At 32.6% G+C, this 25,584-nt stretch overlaps 1 long non-coding RNA gene across 1 annotated transcript in view; it reads left to right on the top strand.

The window, feature by feature from the left end:
• The window catches only part of LOC139512350 (uncharacterized), a 51,064-nt gene that overhangs the window by 5,679 nt on the left and 19,801 nt on the right, over positions 1-25,584 (top strand). The window contains exon 2 of the long non-coding RNA XR_011662248.1: positions 11,050-11,185. This is a non-coding gene — a long non-coding RNA (uncharacterized lncRNA). The remainder of the gene's footprint in view (positions 1-11,049; positions 11,186-25,584) is intronic.

A 25,584-nucleotide genomic window follows, 5' to 3' on the forward strand; every position in this document is an offset into this window, starting at 1 on the left:
CACAACAGTGCCTCATCAGTTATCCCAAATGAAAACTCTAAACGATTGAGAAGTATTGTATGGTCGATAGTGTCAAATGCAGCAGATAAGTCAAGCATAAGCAAGACGACACAACAGTTATTATCAAGTGCGCACACAATATCATTATGGACGCGCAAGAGAGCGGTTTCCGTAGAATGGTAGGCACGATACGCTGACTGAACATGATCATAGAGAGAATAAGACGTGATGTGATTCTCAAAACGAGTGGCAACGACTTTCTCATTTATCTTGGATATGAATGGTAAATTTGAGACCGGCCGATAGTTTTTTAACACTTCTTTGTCTAAACTCGGTTTTTTCAATAGTGGTCTCACTACCAGTCAGGGGCATTACTTAAACAAGTAACAATCAAAATTACCTATACAAGTAATGTTGAAAACGAGGCTATTTTAAATATAACTTATATAAGTAACTTTTCTGAATAATATTTTTATAGGTGTTCAATAATACAGATTTTACTAACTTTAACAAATTTTCACAGTCATCTGGTTATTTTTGCCATGAAATATAAAATCTAATTCTTTTGAAACACTAATTAACTTTCTGACGCACTTATCTTTCATACCGACGCTTCTTGGTCAAAGATTGGTCTCTTGGGACTATAAAAATATCATTTTTCTCCAAAATCATGAAGGTAGACTGATATAAATAGATAGATACTTGAGAATTAATTTAGCCTTGAAATTATTTATAATTTGTAATCAAAATCAATCACATATGTTCCTAAAATAAGTGTAATTACTAATTTCTTTCAAAATGTATGAAATAACTTATTCAAGTCATATTTTTGTCATTATTTTTAAATTAACCCTTTATTTCTATACTCCTCTCAAATCGAATAAATTCTTTGTTTTATGGTATAAAGTGATGTAAAAATTCATGAAAACTACATTTAGTCTATGTTTCTATTAAAAATTAAATAACTCTATTAAGTAATTTTATTATTTTTAGAAACAAAGATTACTTATATAAGTAACTTAAAAATATAACTTGTTTAAGTAACGCCCCTGACTGATTACCGCTTGTTTAAAAGGCGTTGGAACACACATTTCCGATATCGATCTGTTGACTATATTTGTAATAGCTGGTAACAAGTAGTCCAAGCATTGTTTTAGAAGTTGGGTTGGTAATGGATCGAGTTCACATGACTTTGTTGGAGATGCTAGAATTATTTTCCGTATTTCTTCATTGGATGCTGATGACAGTGATGTTAGTTGATTACCTTCAAATTTAATGTCAGCTCTCATAGGATTACTGTCACTTGAGGAGGTGTTTGTTGTTGACAGGCTGTCACGAATTATACTTATCTTCCCAACAAAGAATTCACAAAACTTGTCGGCAAGTAACTTGTCATCCTCATGCTCGGGTAGAAATATTTCTCTTTTATTTCCCATCAAATCATTAGTCAAGCGATGCAGTTGTTTTTGATCGTGTCCAATTTCGGAAACTTTACTGGAGAAATAGTCTTTCTTGCATTTTATAAGAAGTTGGTTTGTTGTAATGCAAGACTCTCGGAACATTTGACGATGAATAGTCAGTTTCGTTTTCCGCATACGTCGTTCTGCTTTGCGGCGGTTTCTTTTAGCGACACGGAGGTCGTCTGTATACCACTCGGTATTAGGTCGTAGTATTAAGTTTTTAGATATTAATGGTGCATGTTTATCAAGTATGGAACTAAGCTCAGTAGAATATAAGTTCACCAAGTCTTCGAGAGGTCTTTCTTGATTCTGAAAAATTTCCGAATTGACCAAATCGTGAATTATATCATCTGTACTGATATTACGCAGTTTTCGATAAGTCACTTCTTTGCGTTCTCTTGGAGGTTTCGATATTTCCAACGCTGAAAACAATGCTAAGTGATCACCGGATGGATTTCCTTTCCGATCGCACAAGGAAGGATCTTGGACGGATGGTACTGTCTTAAGTATTAAACTGTTTTCCCTTGTAATTACCACGTCAAGTGTATGACCATGGTTATGTGTTGGACCTCGTACATGTTGTACAAGACCATGGTCTCTAAGTGTCTCTTGAAATTTTCGGGTATCACAATTGTTTTTATTATCGAGATGAAAATTAAGATCTCCTGTGATAACCAACTCTTCCGGTGTGACTACTAGACGGTCGAGGAACTCACTCTACTCCTCGAAGAACGTAGAGTTTTTGAGTTTATTTGTTCTAGATGGAGGAGGACGATATATTACACAAAGACGAAAACAATTCTTCAGTACGACAACATTGCATTCTAGCATTTCAAAATGTGAGTAAGTTTGTACAGGTTTAGAACGTTTTACATCGATATTGCTCCTATGGATCAGAGCAACGCCACCGCCTAGCTTATTCTCCCGTGGTATATGAAAGATTTGGTATCCATCAGGAGTAATTTCTGATATGACCGATTTGTCTATTGCGCTTCCTAGCCACGTTTCCGTAAGTGCAAGTAGGTCGGCGTTGTTAGATTGCATAAAATCGCAGATTGAAGAACACAACACAGAAAAACTAAGAGTCAGCAACAAACAACAGTCCAAAAACATTACACATAAAAGTAAAGAGTCAGCAAAAAAAAAAAAACAGTCCACAAATACTACACAGAAAAGTAAAGATTCAGAAACAAATAACAGTGCACAAACATTACCCATAAAAGTAAAGATTCAGAAACCAAAAAACAGTCCACCGACACTACCCATAAAAGTAAAGATTCAGAAACCAAAAAAAAAAGTCCAAGAACACTACACAGAAAAGTAAAGAGTCAGCAACAAACAACAGTCCACAAAAATTACCCACAAAAGTAAAGATTCAGAAACAAAAAAAAACAGTCCACCAACACTACCCATAAAAGTAAAGATTCAGAAACCAAAAAAAAGTCCAAGAACACTACACAGAAAAGTAAAGAGTCAGCAACAAACAACAGTCCACAAACATTACCCACAAAAGTAAAGATTCAGAAACAAAAAGACAGTCCACAAACACTACCCATAAAAGTAAAGATTCAGAAAAAAAAGTCCAAGAACACTACACAGAAAAGTAAAGAGTCAACAACAAACAACGGTCCACAAACATTACACAGAAAAGTAAAGATTCAGAAACAAAAACCAGTCCACAAATACTACCAAGAAAAGTAAAAATTCAGAAACAAACAACAGTCCACAAACATTACCCATAAAAGTAAAGATTCAGAAACAAAAAACAGTGCACAAACACTACCCATAAAAGTAAAGATTCAGAAACAAAAAAAAGTCAAGAACACTACACAGAAAAGTAAAGAGTCAACAACAAACAACGGTCCACAAACATTACACAGAAAAGTAAAGATTCAGAAACAAAAACCAGTCCACAAATACTACCAAGAAAAGTAAAAATTCAGAAACAAACAACAGTCCACAAACATTACCCATAAAAGTAAAGATTCAGAAACAAAAAACAGTGCACAAACACTACCCATAAAAGTAAAGATTCAGAAACAAAAAAAAGTCCAAGAACACTACACAGAAAAGTAAAGAGCCAGCAACAAACAACGGTCCACAAACATTACACAGAAAAGTAAAGATTCAGAAACAAAAACCAGTCCACAAATACTACCAAGAAAAGTAAAAATTCAGAAACAAACAACAGTCCACAAACATTACCCATAAAAGTAAAGATTCAGAAACAAAAAACAGTGCACAAACACTACCCATAAAAGTAAAGATTCAGAAACAAAAAAAAGTCCACGAACACTACACAGAAAAGTAAAGAGTCAGCAACAAACAACAGTCCACAAACATTACACAGAAAAGTAAAGATTCAGAAACAAAAACCAGTCCACAAATACTACCAAGAAAAGTAAAAATTCAGGAACAAACAACAGTCCATAAACATTACCCATAAAAGTAAAGATTCAGAAACAAAAAACAGTGCACAAACACTACCCATAAAAGTAAAGATTCAGAAACAAAAAAAAAGTCCACGAACACTACACAGAAAAGTAAAGAGTCAGCAACAAACAACAGTCCACAAACATTACACAGAAAAGTAAAGATTCAGAAACAAAAACCAGTCCACAAATACTACCAAGAAAAGAAAAATTCAAAAACAAACAACAGTCCACAAACATTACACAGAAAAGTAAAAATTCAGAAACAAACAACAGTCCACAAACATTACCCATAAAAGTAAAGATTCAGAAACAAAAAAAAAACAGTGCACAAACACTACCCATAAAAGTAAAGATTCAGAAACAAAAAAAAGTCCACGAACACTACACAGAAAAGTAAAGAGTCAGCAACAAACAACAGTCCACAAACATTCCACAGAAAAGTAAAGATTCAGAAACAAAAACCAGTCCACAAATACTACCAAGAAAAGTAAAAATTCAGAAACAAACAACAGTCCACAAACGTTACCCATAAAAGTAAAGATTCAGAAACAAAAAACAGTGCACAAACACTACCAATAAAAGTAAAGATTCAGAAACAAAAAAACAGTCCACAAACACTACCCATAAAAGTAAAGATTCAGAAACAAAAAAAAGTCCAAGAACACTACACAGAAAAGTAAAGATTCAGCAACAAACACAACAAACAATAGTCCACAAACATTTTACAGAAAAGTAAAGATTCAGAAACAAAAACCAGTCCACAAATACTACCAAGAAAAGTAAAAATTCAGAAACAAACAACAGTGTACAAACATTACCCATTTAAGTAAAGATTCAGAAACAAAAAAACAGTACACGAACACTACACAGAAAAGTAAAGATTCAGAAACAAACAAACAATCCACAAACATTACCCACTAAAGTAAAGATTCAGAAACCAAAAATAAAAAAACAGTCAACAAGCACTACACAGAAAAGCAAAGATTCAGAAACAAACAACAGCCCACAAACACTATCTAGAAAAGTAAAAATCTAGAAAAAAAAAACAGTCCACGAACACTACCCATAAAAGTAAAGATTCAGAAACAAAAAACAGTGCACAAACACTACTCATAAAAGTAAAGATTCAGAAACAAAAAACAGTCAACAAGCACTACACAGAAAAGCAAAGATTCAGAAACAAACAACAGCCCACAAACACTATCTAGAAAAGTAAAAATCTAGAAAAAAAAACAGTCCACGAACACTACCCATAAAAGTAAAGATTCAGAAACAAAAAACAGTGCACAAACACTACTCATAAAAGTAAAGATTCAGAAACAAAAAACAGTCAACAACCACTACACAGAAAAGCAAAGATTCAGAAACAAACAACAGTCCACGAAAACTACCCATAAAAGTTAAGATTCAGAAACAAACAAAAAAACAGACCACGAACTCTAATAAAACTCTCGAATGAGTCGAAGGATGTTGGTGGTTTGCATGTGTAGTCCGTAAGCCTGTCCAAATATTTTTTGGGTTATCCTGGCATTTTTCTTAGTATTGCAGAATAATTTATGTCATTACTAAAATATTCTAATCAGTTACAGTTTCAGTTCAGCACATCTCTAAAAAGACTGAAAATAGCAGACGACAAGTCTAATAGTCAAGTAAAATTGATAGGTAGTACAAATCTTTACACACACATTATAATAATAACAGTGAAACATGCCGTTTGCACATACCACTGGGAACGCATAGATATTGGTTTTAAAACAAACGATTGCAACTCCACAAGACAAAGTCGTTGGTTGTTCTATTAAGTAGTTTTGGTTTTTATGCTTTACAAACTATTCAACATTTTGTTACAAGTGTATAATACTCGTTTGTAGAAGACAAACCGACAACACAATGTTAAAAAACGAAAAACAACTGAAATCCATATAGTAGTAAACAAACTCATCATAGATACCAGGACTAAATTTTATATATACGCCAGACGCGCGCTTCGTCTACCAAAGACTCATTGACGCTCGAATCCAAAAAAGAAAAAAAAAGTTAACAGTCAACAAAGCTCGAACGAGCGACTATAGATGTTATTCTAGTATTCTGTTAAGATACACAAAAAATGTTCAACAATACTCATCGACATTTGAAATTGAAAGGGATAAAGTTGAATGTACGGATTTATATATGTATCCATTTTTGTAGATATAGATTCACATACATAAAGGAAATGGGGTATAGTTGCCACGCAATAAGACAACTATTCATTACAAACAAAAAACACGAAAATGTGAATAATCAAAGTCGTTATTTAAATGTTGTTCACATGTGGCGTAAACCATTTGTTACTTTAAACCTCAATTCATTTTATAACTATATGTACAAATTGTGTCAGAGAAAATACATCAGTGTCACATAGACATAGTTGATTACTTTTAGTCATTACCGACGCGTAAAAAGTCCACAACTTTAAGGTAAATATTTTATTTGTGTTGCTGTGAATATATTATAGATAAGTTTTCTCGAAGAATCTGATAAAATTCATATGTAAGTTTTGATTTTGATTTTTCTCAAATTAAAGGAAAAAAGACATTTGTCACTGTTTGTATGAGATATTTCTTAATGAGATTAAAAGATTAAAATAATTTGCATTCGGATATTTATAACAGGAATTATTGTTATTTGCTTTCGAATTTCAGTGGTAAATATTTGATGTTAAGGACGACAGTAAAGCAAACATATTAACATCAACGCGTAGGTATGGTGTACAAGTTTGGTCACCCGGATGAAAGACAAAAAAAAAAAAAAAAAAAAATAGACTTCCATTGGAAATTGTGTGAATTTTAGATAAGGGTCAATTTCTATATAAAGTTTGTGCTTAAATTGAAAATATATTTTACTTGCATCAACATCCTTGTATGATATATATACATAGACATATTGTGGTTAATATTCTTTTTGTTTTTGGTAAATGTTTACCTACATCATTATATTATAGGAAGTTTTTTAAGTGATAGAAAAAAGGAGATAAGATATGATTGCTAAAAAGTAAGTTAAAACCAAAAACGTTGATATGAGCAACCATACAGTCTTCGACAATAGGCAAATATCATACATTAATGTAAGTTATACAAGATCTAATATAACGAAATGGAAAACAGTTCAAAATGAAAAATACAAAATATATGATAAAACAACACACATAAAACAGTTAAATCAGAGAACAGTCAATGCCAGCCGATGAATTGCAGACATTGGACAGGTGCATGCAGAATAAATTGGGATTAAACATGTGTACGATCGCCCAATCCCCTACATTTGAAGTGGCGTAACACCCCAATATAATAACAAATTCCATGATTCAGTTTGAAAGGTACATTTTTATTCAGCTTTTAAAATTTTTCCACATGCAAGACGTTTCCACGACTTTAAAGCAAAATATAAAAAGTAAAATTCAGGAATAATAATACTGTTTTTTGACACATTTAGAAATAATGCCTATTTGTTGTTATAGTGATAGTTTCATTCAGGTAAAGGATAAAAAATCAGTTTTTTATCATTCCTTCTCCATTGTCGTTTTGAGAATGATGGCGGGGTTTTGGACAAATAAGACAAACACTATAACTGTTAATTTAAGAAAGTAAAATATTAGAAAGACTAACATATTTATTTTCACGGGTTCAACCGAACATAAAGCATTTCTTTTCTATACAAGGCTTAATAACACAATACACAAATTTACTATGGGATGTAAGTTTGCAGCATCCAGTCTTTTAATAATACATTCGGAACATAATGACATGTGGGACAAAAATTAGAATGGCTGGTGTTACGCCAAAAAAACAGTCCTTATCACATTTTCTTCACCAGAAGTATGATCAACAGCCTGAACAATCTACAAAATATAATTACAAAAATTAGAAACAATTCGCAACTTCCTTTTAAATGAATGAAAAGAGAAATTGATTAAATACTGTAACTTTGGACAGTATACATGTGCATCTATTGAATTGTACAATTCTATAAGAATTTTCTAATATACGTGTGAAAGACAGTACCTATAGAACAACAAGTGTTTTTTTTTTTTTATAAACAAAACAAAATAAAGTCAAACAGACCGTAACAGCAATTAAATTAAACGTGTAGACTGATTGAATGCAAACCGTCGAATGATTTAATTCCCTCTTAGGTATGCACGGGTGGATTATGCACGGGTGAATCCACCCGTGCAAATTACTACGCATAACGGTATTCGTTAAGCCTTATAACGAAAATAAATTTATTTATGTTCTTTTTCACGGGTTCAACCGAACATAAAGCATTTCTTTTCTATACAAGGCTTAATAACACAAAACACAAATATACTATGGGATGTAGGTTTGCAGCATCCAGTCGAGACAAAAGGCGAAAGAGTGTATATTATATGCCAAGGTATAAGAAACAGACTGTCTTTCACCTATCCGTCTTTAGAATTTTCGGCTCGCCAACGGCCATTAACTTTGAAAAGCATATCTGAAACACCGTTGTTTGCGGCTTGAGAAGCGCCTCCTCTTCGTAAACTATACAAACTAAATTGTTTTGTCTAACCCTATAGGATAAGTTGGTATATCCGAATTTGCTATCATAAATATACTACCTTGTCTATAAATATCGGTCTTGCCATTGTGAACTATAATTTCAACGTGTGTTTTATGAAAATTGATATCACTCATTATTATAAGCGAGAGTTCTTTGTATCTAAAAAATCAAGCATAAGCCAATTATAACATACAAGGTAACCTACAATAGGACAGGTTAGAATTATCATGATACAGGTTAAATAGGAAGTTAAATTCTTTCTTTTGTATGGTTTTCGCCTTTCCTTCAAGTACAGAAAATCACGACCAGGTCCGTGATACAAGCGGCCAGGTCCGCATATTAAACACATTTACAATGTACAATCTACTGTTACAATACCAAAAAACAAAAATCGGCAAGGTCCACAAAAAGAAATTTTTACTCAAAATTAAATAATTCATTTTAGCATCAAGTTTCAATACAAGACATGGAAAGATATGCAATGTCCTATCCTTCAAGGACAGAAAATCACGGCCAGGTCCGTGATAAAAGCGGCAAGGTCTGCATATAAAACATATGTACACTGTACAATCTACAGTTACAATATAAAAAAAAAACCAAAAAAAAAAAAAAAACCAGCAAGGTCCGCACAAAGATATTTTTATTAAAAGTTCATTCATTCATTTTAGCATCAAGTTTCAATACAAGACATGGAAAGATATGCAAAATCCTATCCTTCAAGGACAGAACATCACGGCCAGGTCCGTGATACAAGCGGCCAGGTCCACATATTAAACATATGTACACTGTACAATCTACAGTTAGTCAAAAATCAAAAAGCGGCAAGGTCCGCATAAAGAATTTTTTCTCGAAATTCATTCATTCACTTTAGCATCAAGTTTCAATACAAACACATTTGAAATAAACCTATAATCGTTTAAAACCGAATTCTCAGCACATCCCCTGTTAAAAAAAATATTAGAAGGGGTTTTATACTCAACAAAGTCTTGCACTAAATCAACAAACTTGCCGGTACGTGTCAACCGACTCCAGTATCGGCCAGAAAACTGTCGATTTCAAGTAAGGGAGTTAAGCATTGTCACTATTAGCAAACCGATCTAAGCTAAAAGGTCCCAATATTTTATAAAAATAATGGAAAATTCGGTCCGACAACGACCAATCGTCAAAATCAAATATTTTCCTATACTGATCCGCGGAAGTATTCAAAGTTCTTGGTATCCACTCAATTTTCAAACACATCGAATATTCTGTACAAAAATAAAAAATCTCCATAGCTAGATTGGGCAAATCCAGTTTCATACTGCCAACTTCGAATATTTTATCTACGTTTTGGTAATCAGTGAGTAGTTTGAAATTTATTTTAAAATGATCAGGAAAGCTTTCCAAGTCAAAATCACTGCCTTTAATTCTCGCCAAGTTGACTTTGAGATTTTAGTGAAGAATGCCAAAATTCTAACTCTTTAATAGACACAAGATCTAACTTAACTCTAGAGTCCCAAGAGGATCGATCATTTACTAAATGGTGTAAGTGTCTTGTCAAAATTCTACATATATTACCCAATGCGGGTGATAATGCAATAATTTTACCAATATCCGCTGCAGTCGTATAACAAGGATTTATAAGTGTCACTTTTCTATGAAAACACAAGAAACTTTTGTGATTCAACATGCATATCTATATGAAGGTACCCCGATGATGTCTTGAATCAGACTTAAATGCAAAATTTTTATTTGCTGCATACGTTTTGGCCTCTTTTACAACCTCGTATTTAAATTTAAATAACATTTCGTATTGATGTACGTGTCTTAGGTCAAGAATCAACACCGATAAAGGATATACAACAAAAGGGGGAGTGCTAACTTTCTTAGCGACTCCCGTAAATACCAAAAATACAGAAGTAGGTGCATCGGTAATTTTCCAAAAAAAGCCAGGTTCAATTATATTCTATTCTATTCTATTCTATAGGTAAAACTAGTTTTTTGAACTGGGGATCGGCCAATAAAAGTTTTTCTTTCCAAAATTGTAGGCTATTATACAATCGACCTTTTACATTATAAACTTGTACTAACTCATTGTCATACTCATATGTGTCTAAACATAAATTAAAGTCAATCAACGATAATACCTCATTTGGAACTGCTGGTGTTGTTAGACCGCTTATTTCTGGACAATTAGACGACCAATGTCCTGTGGAAAACAACGAGAAAGCATCAGCTGTAGGGATGCTAGTAGGATTGTCATCTTCACTCCTATAATGACTTCTTGCAGGTGCACATTCAGGAGAACTTTGGACTTCCTCGTCAGACATGAAGTAGAAAAAAGTCAAACAGACCTTAACAGCAATTGAATTAAACGTGTAGACTGATTGAAAGCAAACCGTCGAATGATTTAATTCCCGCTTAGGTATGCACGGGTGGATTATGCACGGGTGAATCCTCCCGTGCAAATTACTACGCATAACGGTATTCGTTAAGCCTTATAACGAAAAGAAATTTATGTAACACATGACAGCATTTTATGGTCTTCTATCTGCTTATGAGATCAATTCCCAAGATTTCTCCTTCTGAATCCAACAATGTTAAAAAATCAGCGAAATCAGATTAAATTTGATTTTGTGATGCTTCCTGTCTATTCACGTGACAGATTCAATTCTAATGGCTATCATATAGGTCCAGGTCAGATGCTTAATGCATTGTCACGAACCTCTACAAGAATGCCAGAAAACTGTAAGTATATATGCATGATATCTATACAATTACATTGATTAAACATTACATAGCATGTAAAACATTAGCACATTGTAATAATTCACGAGATATATTTTAATCTTAATACATAGTTATATCAATTATCATTCATTTTGTCTCAAGTGGTATATACTACATAAGATTGGTAAATATAGGCATTAGATGTCCAGATCACTTGACTTTTTGTATTTTAAAGTGGTTAAATTTAAAGCAATAATGGCAAAACTTTTATTTCATTTGTTAAATTTTGCCATTCAATTGTTTTGATTCGTTCATCCCTGATGATTCTGATTCAGATGAATCGCAGGCTAACATACAAAATTATAAGCCTGTTATCTTTGGTGAGTCTTTTTTTTTTTTTAACTTTATGAAAAAGAAGAGCTCAGTTTTTGGACTGTATCTTAGGACTAAGACATATCCTAAATTTTATGAATGATGTACTTAGGTGGAATTAAGAAAATCTTAAAATTTAAATTGAAACAATAAATCAGAACTGCACAAGATAAGGAACAAAATAAGCTGTAAATATTGATTGGTTTTGGAACTCCTTTTCGCGATAATTGACTTTTTAAAAAAATAACGGAAAAAGACTATTATATTTAGATTTGTCATTATTTAAGTCCCAAATCGTAAGAAAAGAAACATAAAATCTGCTTAAATTTTAGAAAATGGACTTTTATAAGCTGTTGTAGTCTTATATAAAAAGAAAAGTGGAATTGTGGGACACACTATTTTACCCTTTATCGTAGGAAAACCTGACCTATAAGTACATCCGTCAGACTTCTAGCCAAAAATTAATGTTATAAGTGATTCCAGAACTTATCGTAAAGCTAGACATCAAAATGTGTGTCTCATAATTGTCTGGATAAAAGTAAAATTGCCTCCTTCGCAATAATATCTATAAAATGTTAATTGTTTGTGATTATCTATTTCATGCGTTTGTTGTATTTAGCTTTTTAAAAATATGACTAGCAACGAGAATTATATATGTCATATATGAAATGTTTATTACTCGTTAAAAGTCGTCTCTTACAATTATCTCTAAACCATGGAATTCGTCTTTCAACATAAAATGTCAGGTAGATGTGAAAAGCGTTGCTTCTATAATTGATTACTTTGCTAAAGAGTATATAGTTATCAAATGTACCAGGATTATAATTTAGTACACCAGACGCGCGTTTCGTCTACATAAGACTCATCAGTGACGCTCATATAAAAACATTCGAAAGCCAAATTTTAACAAATACGAAGTTGAAGAACATTCAGGATCCAAAATTCCCAAAAGTTGTGCCAAATACGGCTAAGGTAATCTATGCCTAGGATAAGAACATCCGTAGTTTTTTTGAAAAATTAAAAGTATTGTAAACAGCAAATTTTTATAAAAATGACCACATTATTGATATTCATGTCAACACCGAAGTACTGTCTTCTGGGTTGATGATATCCTCGGGGACGAAACGTCCACCAGCAGTGGTATCGACCCAGTGGTGTAAATAGTTAGCAAAAGTACCAGGATTATAATTTAGTACACCAGACGCGCGTTTAGTCTACATAAGACTCATCAGGAACGCTCATATAAAAAAGTTAGAAAGCCAAACAAATACGAAGTTGAAGAGCATTGAGGATCCAAAACTCCCAAAAGTTGTGTCAAATACGGCGAAGGTAATCTATGCCTGAGATAAGAAAATCCTTTTTTTTTTCAAATTAAAAGTATTGTTAACAGCAAATTTCTATAAAAATTACCACATAATTGATATTCATGTCAACACCGAAGTCACTACTGGGCTGGTGATACCCTCTGGGACGAAACGTCCTCTAGCAGTGACATCAACCCAGTGGTGTAAATAGTTATCAAAGTTACCAGGATTATAATTTATTACGTCAGACGCGCGTTAAGTCTACATAAGACTGATCAGTGACGCTCATATAAAAACGTTAGAAAGCCTAACAAATACAAAGTTGTAGAACATTGAGGAGCTAAGTGCACATAGAAGAATTGACAATGCTGCAACGTGCAAAATTTTTTTTTTTAAGATTTTAATCCTGAGATCCTTTGTACGTTTTTTAAAAACATCATCCGAAGTTTTCCCAATAGTATCAATCTGCACCGGACAGACTTCAAATATCATATTATATAACAGCTATCTTTAAACAATAACAAAAGGTTTTTAATTAATCAATATATTCATGATTAATAACTTTTTCCTCTGCATCGTCTTTTCCCCCAAAGCATCATATTTCATTATTGCTATTTTCAATACACACATTGTTTGTATTACTTTAATAAATATAACACTAATATTAAAAATTAATGATATGCATTATTCTCAAATTGTTAAAAAAGATTGCGTTGAATTGATAGGCGATGTATTTTTCCCTTTTGACTTGGGATAAAGGATACCATGAAAACATATCTCCTACTCACACAATTTGACGTAAATTCAAATACTTGGTATGATGACACGAAGATGAATTCAATTTAGATGGTTTAGACATAATTTTAAGGGAATAGTTTTACTTGGTAACATGCTTGCCCTTTAATTTTGAATATTGAGTATTTGATTTTAAACTAAACGCGCATCTGGTGTACACACTTTGAAAATAACAATATCTACATAACGTTACATCCGTATTTCCTTATCTCTTGGTTTATGTGTGAACAGTGTTTGTAAACTTGTTAGTCGTTTGGTCGATATTCTTTTTCGCCAAGGTCGTTTCTTTTTTTTTTTGACTTCTCCGTTTTTTCCTCCCCATATATTCCCCTTGGTTCAAAATAACTGTAAAAAAAGTTCACTGATCCTATAGTTTCTATGTGTCTTTTTATCATATTTTCATAGTTATTTGAAATATTATCGATTTTTTTTTTACATAAGATGAGCAGTATAATAGTTGCCACTAGTAGATCAGAATATATTATTCCTTCCAGAGGACTTGGCGTTCCTTTAAATTTGTCTATACTGTGATGCTCTATAGTAAGTGATTTTGTGTATGGTTTTGTGTTTTTTAAAGCTTTTTTACTTTGACTGTGGAGGTGACTGGTTTTTTTTTCAGAAAAAAATCTATAATGATTTTGATATTGCACCACCATTATTAAACTAATGTACTATCAACGACATAGTGCTCTGATATTTTTATCCAATTTCAAATCGGAAGATATTTCAATTTTTCCATATCACAAATGGCTGTAAATGGACTATTTCAAAATCCAATAGAATACAAATTAGTAAAATTACTATTAATGTACAACATTAATTACGATCAATATCAGTAATCAATATTCAAACAAAAATAAGAACATGTGGTATGATTTCCAATAACACAACTATCCTTCAAAGGACAAGGATTAGATCGACAATAGTTCACTGCATGTCCAAAAACAATGGGGAAATCTCAGTAAAGATACAAACATATAGGGACGTTTCGATTTAATATGCAAATAACGTGGTATGATTGCCAATAAGTTTTCACAATAACTAAAAGCCTGGATGCTTAACACTATAGTTCACCGTGTGGCCTTCTACAAATAGCCAAATATAACTATACTAACGCATATAATATCAACATGACAAACTGTATAAAAATGAAAGCCTATTTGCAAATTTATTCTTATGGACCTTGGCAAAGATCAACCAATGGCAAGTTTGTAAGCAACAATCCCTTCCTTAACCGACAATAGTGTAACATCACACCATAAGAAATCAAAGTACTGAAGTACTGACTGCAACTCCTTGTGGATGGTCAAAAGTGCTTGTCTCAGAAAAAAATCAAATCTCTATACATGAATCTAGACGATAGCCATACATCGGAATACCCTCACGGTCATTGCGATGTTAAAATTGTAAACATCAGTTGGAAAAGCATTGACTCATCGGATCAGCCCGAAACAACAAAGCAAAATAAAAACAACAGCATCAACAAATTAAACAACAATTCAAGTAATAAAACGAAAAAAAGCCACACAGAACCGGGTCACTAGAAGTGTCATACCACCAATTAAAAGTCCCTATCTGTTCAACCAAATTTTGCAATTTTCATAGCTTTCTAAATATCTTAAGTTTAACTTCATAGAAACTAGGTATATCCTGAATAGTACAGGTGTCACCTTTCTGCATGCCAATTTTCAACATACATTCAAAATCATATAAGAAAGAAGAGAGCTTCCGAAAGGGTGTACCACTAAAATAACCCCTGGTTTTCTGGAAATCTTAAATTAGTATACTATGGAGCGCATTAATCCTCAATTTTTAATGCAAACTCATAGACAGGTAAATTTTGGCTCAAAATGGTCTTAATATATTTCTCTATCAACAAAGTTTCATTTCTGCAAATTTGTTGGTTAGTTTAGGTGAACAATGACATCAAATGCACTATTTTTTGTCCGAGTAGGCCTACTTTCACATACGTTCTAAATTTGAGGGAGTAATTGGTGGTATGACACCTCAAGAGACAAAAAAGTTGATTAGAAATCTTTTATTTTGCTTTATTCTCAATCCTTAGTCAATTTGTAGTTAAAAACAGCCTATCTGAGCATTGTGCGACTTATATTAAAAAAATTTCACAGCTCAATTTAAACTGACTGTAATGTATGACTTTGATAGAAAATACTTGAAAATTTCATTTTGGGCTACAGGAACATAAACTTTCAATATCAAGATCATTTTTTGCTGATTTTTCCTTGTCTGTTCTACTTCTTTAGAGACTTTCCACAATTTTTGCAATGAATTTAGTAAAAAATCCAAGGTATTGAAGTGTCAAGGAATATTTACCCCCCTTTTTTTCATCTGGTGTCAGTAAAGTACTAAAAATTGATCAAAAGTGCAGTCATGGTCATTAACCTGTGTTTATTTACATCAGTTAATAAAATTTAAGATATAAAACTTTCATTTGGAATAATAAATGGTACTTTTGTGAGTTTCTGCAGTGTTTACATTAGGCTATGCTATCTACCAAGAACATAGTATGACGCAATGATATAAGGGTTAAAAATCAAATAATTTCATTAAATCTGCATGACAAAATTTGTTTGGGGGTAGTAAACAACCTAGGTTTAAATGTTTAACACCACAGAATAATTTTCTGTGCATTTATAACATTATTTAGGACATTTTTTTTTTTTATATAAAAGCATATTGTCAGGATGGGAAAAGCTAAAAATAGCACAAACTCAAGTTTTAGGCTCTAAATTTGCAATATGTGACAGTTTGCCCCCAAAAAGATTGAAATGTGGCTACTATTATCTCAAATGATCAGTAAAGACAAAAAAAAAACCAATTGTTATCTGATTTTGATGTTTCACCTCATTTTGCTTAAAGGTGTCATACCACCAATTAAAAGTCCCTATCTGTTCAACCAAATTTTGCAATTTTCACAGCTTTCTAAATATTTTACCTTAAGTTTAACTTCATAGAAACTAGGTATATCCTGAATAGTACAGGTGTCACCTTTCTGCATGCCAATTTTCAACATACATTCAAAATCATATAAGAAAGAAGAGAGCTTCCGAAAGGGTGTACCACTAAAATTAACCCCTGGTTTTCTGGAAATCTTAAATTAGTATACTATGGAGCGCATTAATCCTCAATTTTTAATGCAAACTCATAGACAGGTAAATTTTGGCTCAAAATGGTCTTGATATATTTCTCTATCAACAAAGTTTCATTTCTGCAAATTTGTTGGTTAGTTTAGGTGAACAATGACATCAAATGCACTATTTTTTGTCCGAGTAGGCCTACTTTCACATACGTTCTAAACTTGAGGGAGTTATTGGTGGTATGACACCTAGACTTACCGAAAAAATACCAAAGCCCATTTGAACTCACAAATAAGCATGTTTTCACGAATTAGAATTCCTGACCGTCGAACGTATGAATCTTATAGGTTTTCGTAAATATACTGCAGTCCGACAATAAAACTGACGTATTACAGCACAACAAAAACTATTCTGAATTATAAAAAAATAAAATACGAAAGTAATTCATAAAATGAAGGAAATCAACAGTTTCCATTTTAACACTTTAAAATAAATAATTTAAGCCTAAACTGTTTCTACAAATACTTCACTGGAAGAAAAACAATCTTTACAGGCTAATATGATATAATTTAACAAGTAACTTGAATGTTTCAAGTGCGAATAATTATCTACAATTATTTTGAGATGAAAAATTTACACATTATTGATTTCATTTTGCATGCACAATAAAGTTATTTAATTAGCACAATTAACTTTTATTTTAGCAGCCAATTTATGTTTTGTTTTGTTATTGTAGTGTTTTTCGGTCAAACTTAAAACAGTTTTAGCTTTTCATTTTTTGCTTCACGATAAATGCACTTTTCTCAGTTACAACTTGTCGGTAACATCCAATCTGCATTTAACACTTTTATGAAAAGATAATTTTTTCAAATATCGGATGCCGTAACAATCACGAAATTACCAGATGACATGTCAAAAAATGAATAGAACAAGTTCGAAAAATGGCTACAAAGATTATCAGGTGATTTTGATAATCAAAAGCAATATGGCATAGAATAGAGAGTCGGAAAATGAACTGAAGTAAAGGAAGAGATCACAAAAGAATGTTGACATGTTAAACATCATCTGATACAGATGCAGATCCGGCACTTATACATGCATCACTCGTATAGCAAACTATTTCAGTCATTTATGTCGTCAGGTAAATATTTAAAGCATCATTTCCGTTAGTCGATATCGATTGGGGTCTTTGTCCTTTGTAGATCAATCCTGAAATTCTGTATGTCTTTTCCGCGTTTCCCCGAGGGTACCACCAGCCCACTAGTCAACATTTCGGTGTTGACATGAATATCAATAATGTGGTAATTTTTATAAATTTCCTGTTTACAAAACTATGAATTTTTTGAAAAACTAAGGATTTTCTTATTCCAAGCATAGATTACCTTAGCCGTATTTGGCAGAACTTTTTGGAACTTTGGATCCCCAATGCTCTTCAACTTTTTACTTGTTTGACTTTATAAATATTTTGATATAAGCGTCACTGTTGAGTCTTATGTAGACGAAACGCGCGTCTGGCGTACTAAATTATAATCCTGGTGCCTTTGATAACTATTAAGTACGTCCAAAAGAAAGTTATATACTATCTGGATGGATCCAGAAGTACCCAAAAGGATGATGATACTGTCTAAAAGGATCGAGTGTGCGTAAATAGATCAGATAATATAATTAAACAACAAATGGCGTCAATTGCCATATAGCGAGAAGATCAACGACGTTAAAAAGAATCAAAATGTGACCCCTATGGTTTCTTTATTGTGGACACAGGTTACTGAATTAGAACATGTGCAAACAAATGCAGCGGTTTTAAATGTCTAAACAGTCGCCAACCTTTACCCTAAGCTGAATGTATCATCACAACTGAACGAAGTAACAATATGAAATATCAAATAAAATGGCCTAAGTCAATCAATTCTGTGTTGAATTGAGTTATTGGTATGTTCATAATTATAAATCAACTGTTAACAAAACTTTGAAATTTTTGAAATAATTATAGACGAAACGCGCGTCTGGCAATAATATAAAATTTCAATCCTTGTATCTCTGATGAGTTTATTTACAACCACTGGGTCGATGCCACTGCTGGTGGAGTTTTAATTCCCTGAGGGTATCACCAGCCAAGTAGTCAGCACTTCTGTGTTGAATTGAGTAATCATTGAAATGTTCATAATTATGAATTACCTCAGGAATAGATAACATTAGCTGTATTTGGCAAAACTTTAAGGAATTTTTGGTCCTCAATGCTTTTTAATGATGAGTTTATTTCTATTTGACCACTGAATCATTTTGTTCTCTTTCAGCTCAATAACTTAGTCATTTTTTATCCAATTAAACTCGATCTCTGTGTCTATTTTAATCGTACGCACCTCGATCAGTTTGTACTTTATTTGACCTTTTTAACATTTTTTTACTCGAGCATCACTGATGAGTCTTTTGTAGACGAAACGCGCGTCTGGCGTCGATATAGAATTTCAACCCTTGTATTTATGATGAGTTTATTTATAAAAAAAAAAAAAAAAAAAAAAAAAACAGTTACCAGTTGTTTTCCCTTTTGATTGAATAAGGCTATTTTAATTGATATTTCATAGTGTGTTCGTTCTGAACGAATACATTTTATCTATGGCATATATAAATTCAAGAGGATTTTTTTTATCAGATGTAATACACCGTTTCTATTTTTTATGAGGTAATTCGATATAAATATTAGGCTATTAATAGTCATTATTGGAAAACACCAATGCAAAATATCTATTAGCAACAATCATTGGAATTAGTTTTCAAACTAGTTTTGTTTATTTTATTTTCAACATGCAAATTTTCAATTCAAATTGCATATCTCACAATAATATTCAAACTTCACATTTACCGCATAAACGACCGGCACACAGATCAACGGAAGATATTTCTATACTGTGACCTATGTGAACACGGCTTCGACAGGTACACAATGCAACTCGAGATGATATTTCATAAAACGCTTAGAGAAGTACAGGCAAAATAATAATAAAAATAAAGATGGATAATCCACTAAAAAGCTCTTTATTTACACATGCACAAGACATAAATGTTTGTAAGAATTACTTAGGGTTCTTTAAAAAAAAAAATTCACAACAAATAGAGTTGATAATAAGTTATACAGAAATTGATAGTCAATTAAACTGAAACTGACCGTAATTTACGAATATTTTTCTCGGAAGATTTTTTTGTGAAATGAGTCACTCAGCTCCTTTTTAACTTGGTATGTGATTTCGACAAAAAATAGAACTGCAATTTGCCTTCCTTTTCCTGAATTATTACTTACTTTCAGTTTCCGTTTAATTTCTGATGAAAACAATTTAAGTTAAACACAAGCCATCAATATACTACAAACATATGTTTGGACAAATTATTTCGTCCAAATATATGTATGTAGAACTCATTAGTGCGAGCGTCACTCTTAAGTGCGAGGATCAATCTAAAATGCGATGGTACTCTAAAGTGCGAGGGTTACGATACTGTTGTCAGGTCATTAAAGATTGCATATTTTGGCGTTAATATTGATTCACTTATAGAGTCTTTGCATCGGAACTAAACACATTTATTCAAAAACCAGTTGTTGGCATGACACGGGTTATGTTCTTCTCATATATGTTATGATGGTATGATACTAAACCCCTAACGGGAAGGATTGTGCCTGATGTTCATATGATGAAATCATAATCTTTCAGTCAGTTTAATTGAAGTCTGGAGCTGGCATGTCAGTTAACTGCTAGTAGTCTGTTGTTATTTATGTATTATTGTCATTTTGTTTATTTTCTTTGGTTACATCTTCTGACATCAGACTCGGACTTCTCTTGAACTGAATTTTAATGTGCGTATTGTTATGCGTTTATTTTTCTACATTGGCTAGAGGTATAGGGGGAGGGTTGAGATATCACAAACATGTTTAACCCCGCCGCATTTTTGCGCCTGGCCCAAGTCAGGAGCCTCTGGCCTTTGTTAGTCTTGTATTATTTTAATTTTAGTTTCTTGTGTACTATTTGGAAATTAGTTTGGCGTTCATTATCACTGAACTAGTATATATTTGTTTAGGGGCCAGTTGAAGGACGCCTCCGGGTGCGGGAATTTCTCGCTACATTGAAGACCTGTTGGTGACCTTCTGCTGTTGTTTTTTTCTATGGTCGGGTTGTTGTCTCTTTGGACATTCCCCATTTCCATTCTCAATTTTATTACTCTGAAGTGCGATGGTGCCGTCAAACGCTAAAGTGCGATGGTATGAGACGCTAAAGTGCGATGGTATTAGATGCTAAAGTGGGATGGTATTAGACGCTTAAGTACGATGGAGTCAAACGCTAAAATGTGATGGTATGAGACGCTCAAGTGCGATGGTATGAGACGCTAAAGTGCGATGGTGTTGCCTTGGGTAGATATGTGTCTCAATTTTTATCTAAGTACGGTAGTTATAAAAAAAATGTGTTCCATTTAATAACACAGACCATTGTATTTTAGCGAACCAAACCATCGAGGTTTAGTTTAGACCATTGAACTTCAGCGTGACCATCGCGTATTAGCGTCTTCATCACACTTTAAAGTCCTACAATATATACCGTAATATTGAAACGATAATATGAAAATAGTGACATCCTACGTTGCAACTTCTTTATGCTTTCTCTACCATGTTGATTATAATCGACAAACAGAAACCTTTAAAATAGTAGAAAAAGGCATGATTGAAAATAAACATAATCTTATTTTGAAAACAATTTAACATCCCGCAACTCAATTTTCCCTAATGACAGGAATAATTAAAATCTAGGTATTTGTTAGATAAGATAAGATAAGAAAACCTATATTACATCATGATGTCATGCTATTAAGCAGTGGAATGGATCAGGTTATAATAGTTTATACATTTCAATTTTGAAAGTTGATAGAAAATATCTATTACGTTTCACTTAATACACATCATCAAATAATTCAATTGATTAACGATATTAAAGGCATGAAAAGAAATAGGCTGTTTAACGGAATCATGCCATCTTTGGATAAATTCTGATAATATAGCACTTTACAAGAGATTCGTCCTGAATCCAGTTGTGAGCATTAATAAATTCCTGAAATAGGAAGAGAAGATATATGACTTTGATACATGAGCACGTTGGGATACGCGATAAGCTCAATACGGCGGAAACGCACTTAAAGTTGTTTATTGGCTTAGTTAAGACAATTCGATGGCTGTTTATTTGTTAACTGGACATTGTTACCGATCCTGAAAGTGACTCGCTTCCGATCGACAATTAACTAATGGTTATTGTGAATATGTGTACTGGAGAGGACAAGAGTCCAAAGTTCAAGGTACACTTGTTCATATATAAAAATCTTTACTTTTCTTTTCCTCTTTCATTCTAAAAACCTGTAATTGTACATGGAACTTTAGTCGTATTGAATTACTAAGGTGAGTAGCGTAAATCAATTTAGAAGTTTTCATTTACAGATGTCATGTTTCTAACATCATTAGCGATAGGTAACCACAAACAAAAACAAAAGAGGATGGTCATAGATTTCAGGCAAATGAAGTGTAAAAGAAAAAAATCAACACTATGCTGAATAGTTTAAGTTTTTTTCTCCATTATAATAACCGAAATTATGTCTCTGGTTCTGTATGGTAAAGGTTTCATGTGTTTGATGTGTATGCTCTCTTCTTTGACAGTTATGGCGTATTTAATCTTGGTTAACTTAAAATCTGTGTGCTTCTTCATTTTTGTGCTCTCCGCTATTTTTTTTTTATTGACCACACAAATTGCTTTGACTTAAAATTTTCATTGCATTATGGCTCCAAGTGCTTCTGGAAGAATATTTAGAAGGTATGAGCGAGAATAAAAATATGTTTAACTACAAAAAGGTTCAGTACATCAAATTACAATACAATCAAATCAATTTTATATACAATTTCATAATGTGGTGTTCACAATAGGAATGCATCATTTCAATAAATGTCAAAACCAAAGTATGGGTCACTGGTAGGATGGTACAGCAGGGACAAACAGCAATATTGACGAACTGGTAGTAGTATACACTTACGATAACTATTTCTAAGTGTTAACAGTAGATTATGGATACTAAGTAATGACACAATATACGGAATACTTGAACAACCCAACAGTACCGCTATTGGTGAATTAGTAATACATTTATTATAAACATACTATACCGATTTAAGGTGGCACGGTAGTATTTGCATTCCAGAATTAAGGTTGCTCTTTTGTGTACCCTTCTTAGGTTAATGTATCTAAACAGTGTGATTTGACAAAAAATACAGTATTAACTGAACATACTTTCCCAAACTGAGGGATGAATCAGGTGTAGAAAAATATGAAATAATTTTACATACAGATGAAAATGAATTTTTGAGAATTTTTTTAAATTTTGTATTCACTGCACCATAAAAGACCTAAAAACACTCGTGGCCTTAGGTATTTAAATATAGCAAAAAAAGTAAACGGTCATGATACATATTCAAATTCATTTCTAAATAGTAAAATGAAATTACTTCAGTTAACTGTGAATGTAGAATTTTTTGCAGTGTTAGAAAATGGTGAAAATTCTAAAAAGGCTATCATTATCCCTATGGGCCAGGAAATACTACCGTGCCACCTTAAGGTGGTACCTAACACTACAGAGAGATATCTCTGTAAAATCACCTAAGCGTTTTAATGACATTGTGTTGTTAATGGAATATTAAGCTTCTCAATGATCAAAATTAGTGTTTGTCAAACTGCTATATAACCAGTGTAATTTTTTGATAAAACGCTTGGTTCAAATTTTTTGATTTTTTTATAATTTTGTAAAAGGGTCAAAGTAAATACTTTGTCAAAATTTTATAAAAATTAAACGAGCCAAATTAATTTTAGTGAAAGTGTTGGGTACCACCTTAAGCGAGTAAACCAATTGTTTATTGAAGAGATTTTATCGAGTCAAATACATGATAGTTTTTTTTCTTTTAGATAAACTCAATTTCGATCTCAGTTTATATTTTTGTGTATAGTTTCTGAGATATTATATTTTGAACGTAAATATAACATTATTTGAAATATTAAAAAAAACTAAATTTATAGGTTTAGATGTACGAAAATGAAATAATATTAGTTTTATCGCATAGGGGTATGTACATTAAATATATCATTAAGCAACAGGTGATCACTGTAAATGTTCTTTACCAATGAAAGCATTTTCAAAATACAAAATAGTTTCTTGAAGAGTTAATATAAGCTGTAGTAATCTACATCGTTCTTTATATCCCATTTGAACAGTTCAATTATGTTCTTGATAACTAATCATAAAACTGGTACCTGGTGAGCCATATAATGCATTAGATTTTGAAACCAGGAATTAGAGTCCAATTTCCTGTTCCGAACTTGCTGCTGATTAATTTTGTTCTACAAATACTTTAATTTGGTTAAGTATTTGTTTTGCAATAATCTGATATCAAAATGTCTCCTCAAGCATAAAACAAAATGACTATAAAGATAACAAACAGATGTAGACTTTCTGTACAGTTGACTACAGCTGCATACTTCAAAAGCAGCATTTTAAAGTTGTTTTTAATTGGTGAAATCTTTTGAAAGATGTTGTTGTACCTTGTACTTTTTGCTGATATGCACGAATTGCCATGTTTACATTGAATTTTACTATAAGCCGATATGTATTCGTGTATCTCCACATTGATATTGTATAAGAATATCTATATTTAAAAATGATGAGTAATGAAGGTAGAATTATAATTATATATATAATTAAATTATATTTACGACAAAAGAGATGATTTCAGCTTTCCAATTGTGAACTTTTCATTTCTAAGTAGCAACATTCCAGCAGCACCTGCATATGGTGTATATATCTCCCAATTGATACGATATTCCCGTGCTTGCATTTCTTATCATGATTTTCTTGATAAAGGGTTGTTGCTCACAAGGGAGCTATTAAATCAAGAGTTCCAAATGGTGCAGTTGAAATAATCTCTTCGTAAATTTTACGGACGCCATCACGAGTTGGTTGACCGTTATGGAATAACCGTTTCACAAATGATATCAGATATGTTCCGATCGTCGTAACTACAATTCCCGTCCCTTTAATAAATGTGACCTACCGAATTAGACTATTTACCGGATTTGTTATCTAATAAGCAACACGACGTGTACCACATGTGAAACAGGATCTGCTTACCCTTCCGGAGCACCTGAGATCACCCTTAGTTCTTGGTGGGGATTGTCTTGTTTATTCGTTAGTTTTCTATGTTTTGAAACGTTAAATACAAACACAAAGCTGTTATACATTAGATTGTAGGACTTTTTGTAAAGAGCCCATGTTTGAAAGAAAATTAAGGGGAAATTGGCTTGACATTTGTGAATAAAACAAGCAGACGAGTATGACTCTCAATGAAAGATCTATCTATTAAATTTAAAATAAAGTGGAAGTAAGAAAGTAAAGGCACACTTGAGGCCTTCAACAATGAGAAAAATCCATACCGTAAACTATAAAAGGCCCGAAAAACATCAAACAAAAATATAAAGTAGACGTGGCTTGTTACTTGTATACCCCCCCCCCCCCAAAAAAAAAAAAAAGACACTAAGTACAGATAACTTGCAGTGCCTCACAGCTAGTTCAAGGCAAATACTGGTTGTTTATAAATGCCGTTTTAATATAGTTAAAGAATCTATAGATACAGCATCTGTATTGGTTCAGTAAAGTCTTATTGTAGCAGTCGCAATAAATTTTGCTAAGCTTTTTATATTTTATCGCCGGACGTTTTTCAAAATTCGCACGATGCCACTATTTCTCAACTGCGCGAACGTTCTTTGAGTACGGTATAGAT

Source organism: Mytilus edulis, chromosome 1 (assembly GCF_963676685.1).
Source record: "Mytilus edulis chromosome 1, xbMytEdul2.2, whole genome shotgun sequence".
NCBI classification, from domain to species: domain Eukaryota; kingdom Metazoa; phylum Mollusca; class Bivalvia; order Mytilida; family Mytilidae; genus Mytilus; species Mytilus edulis.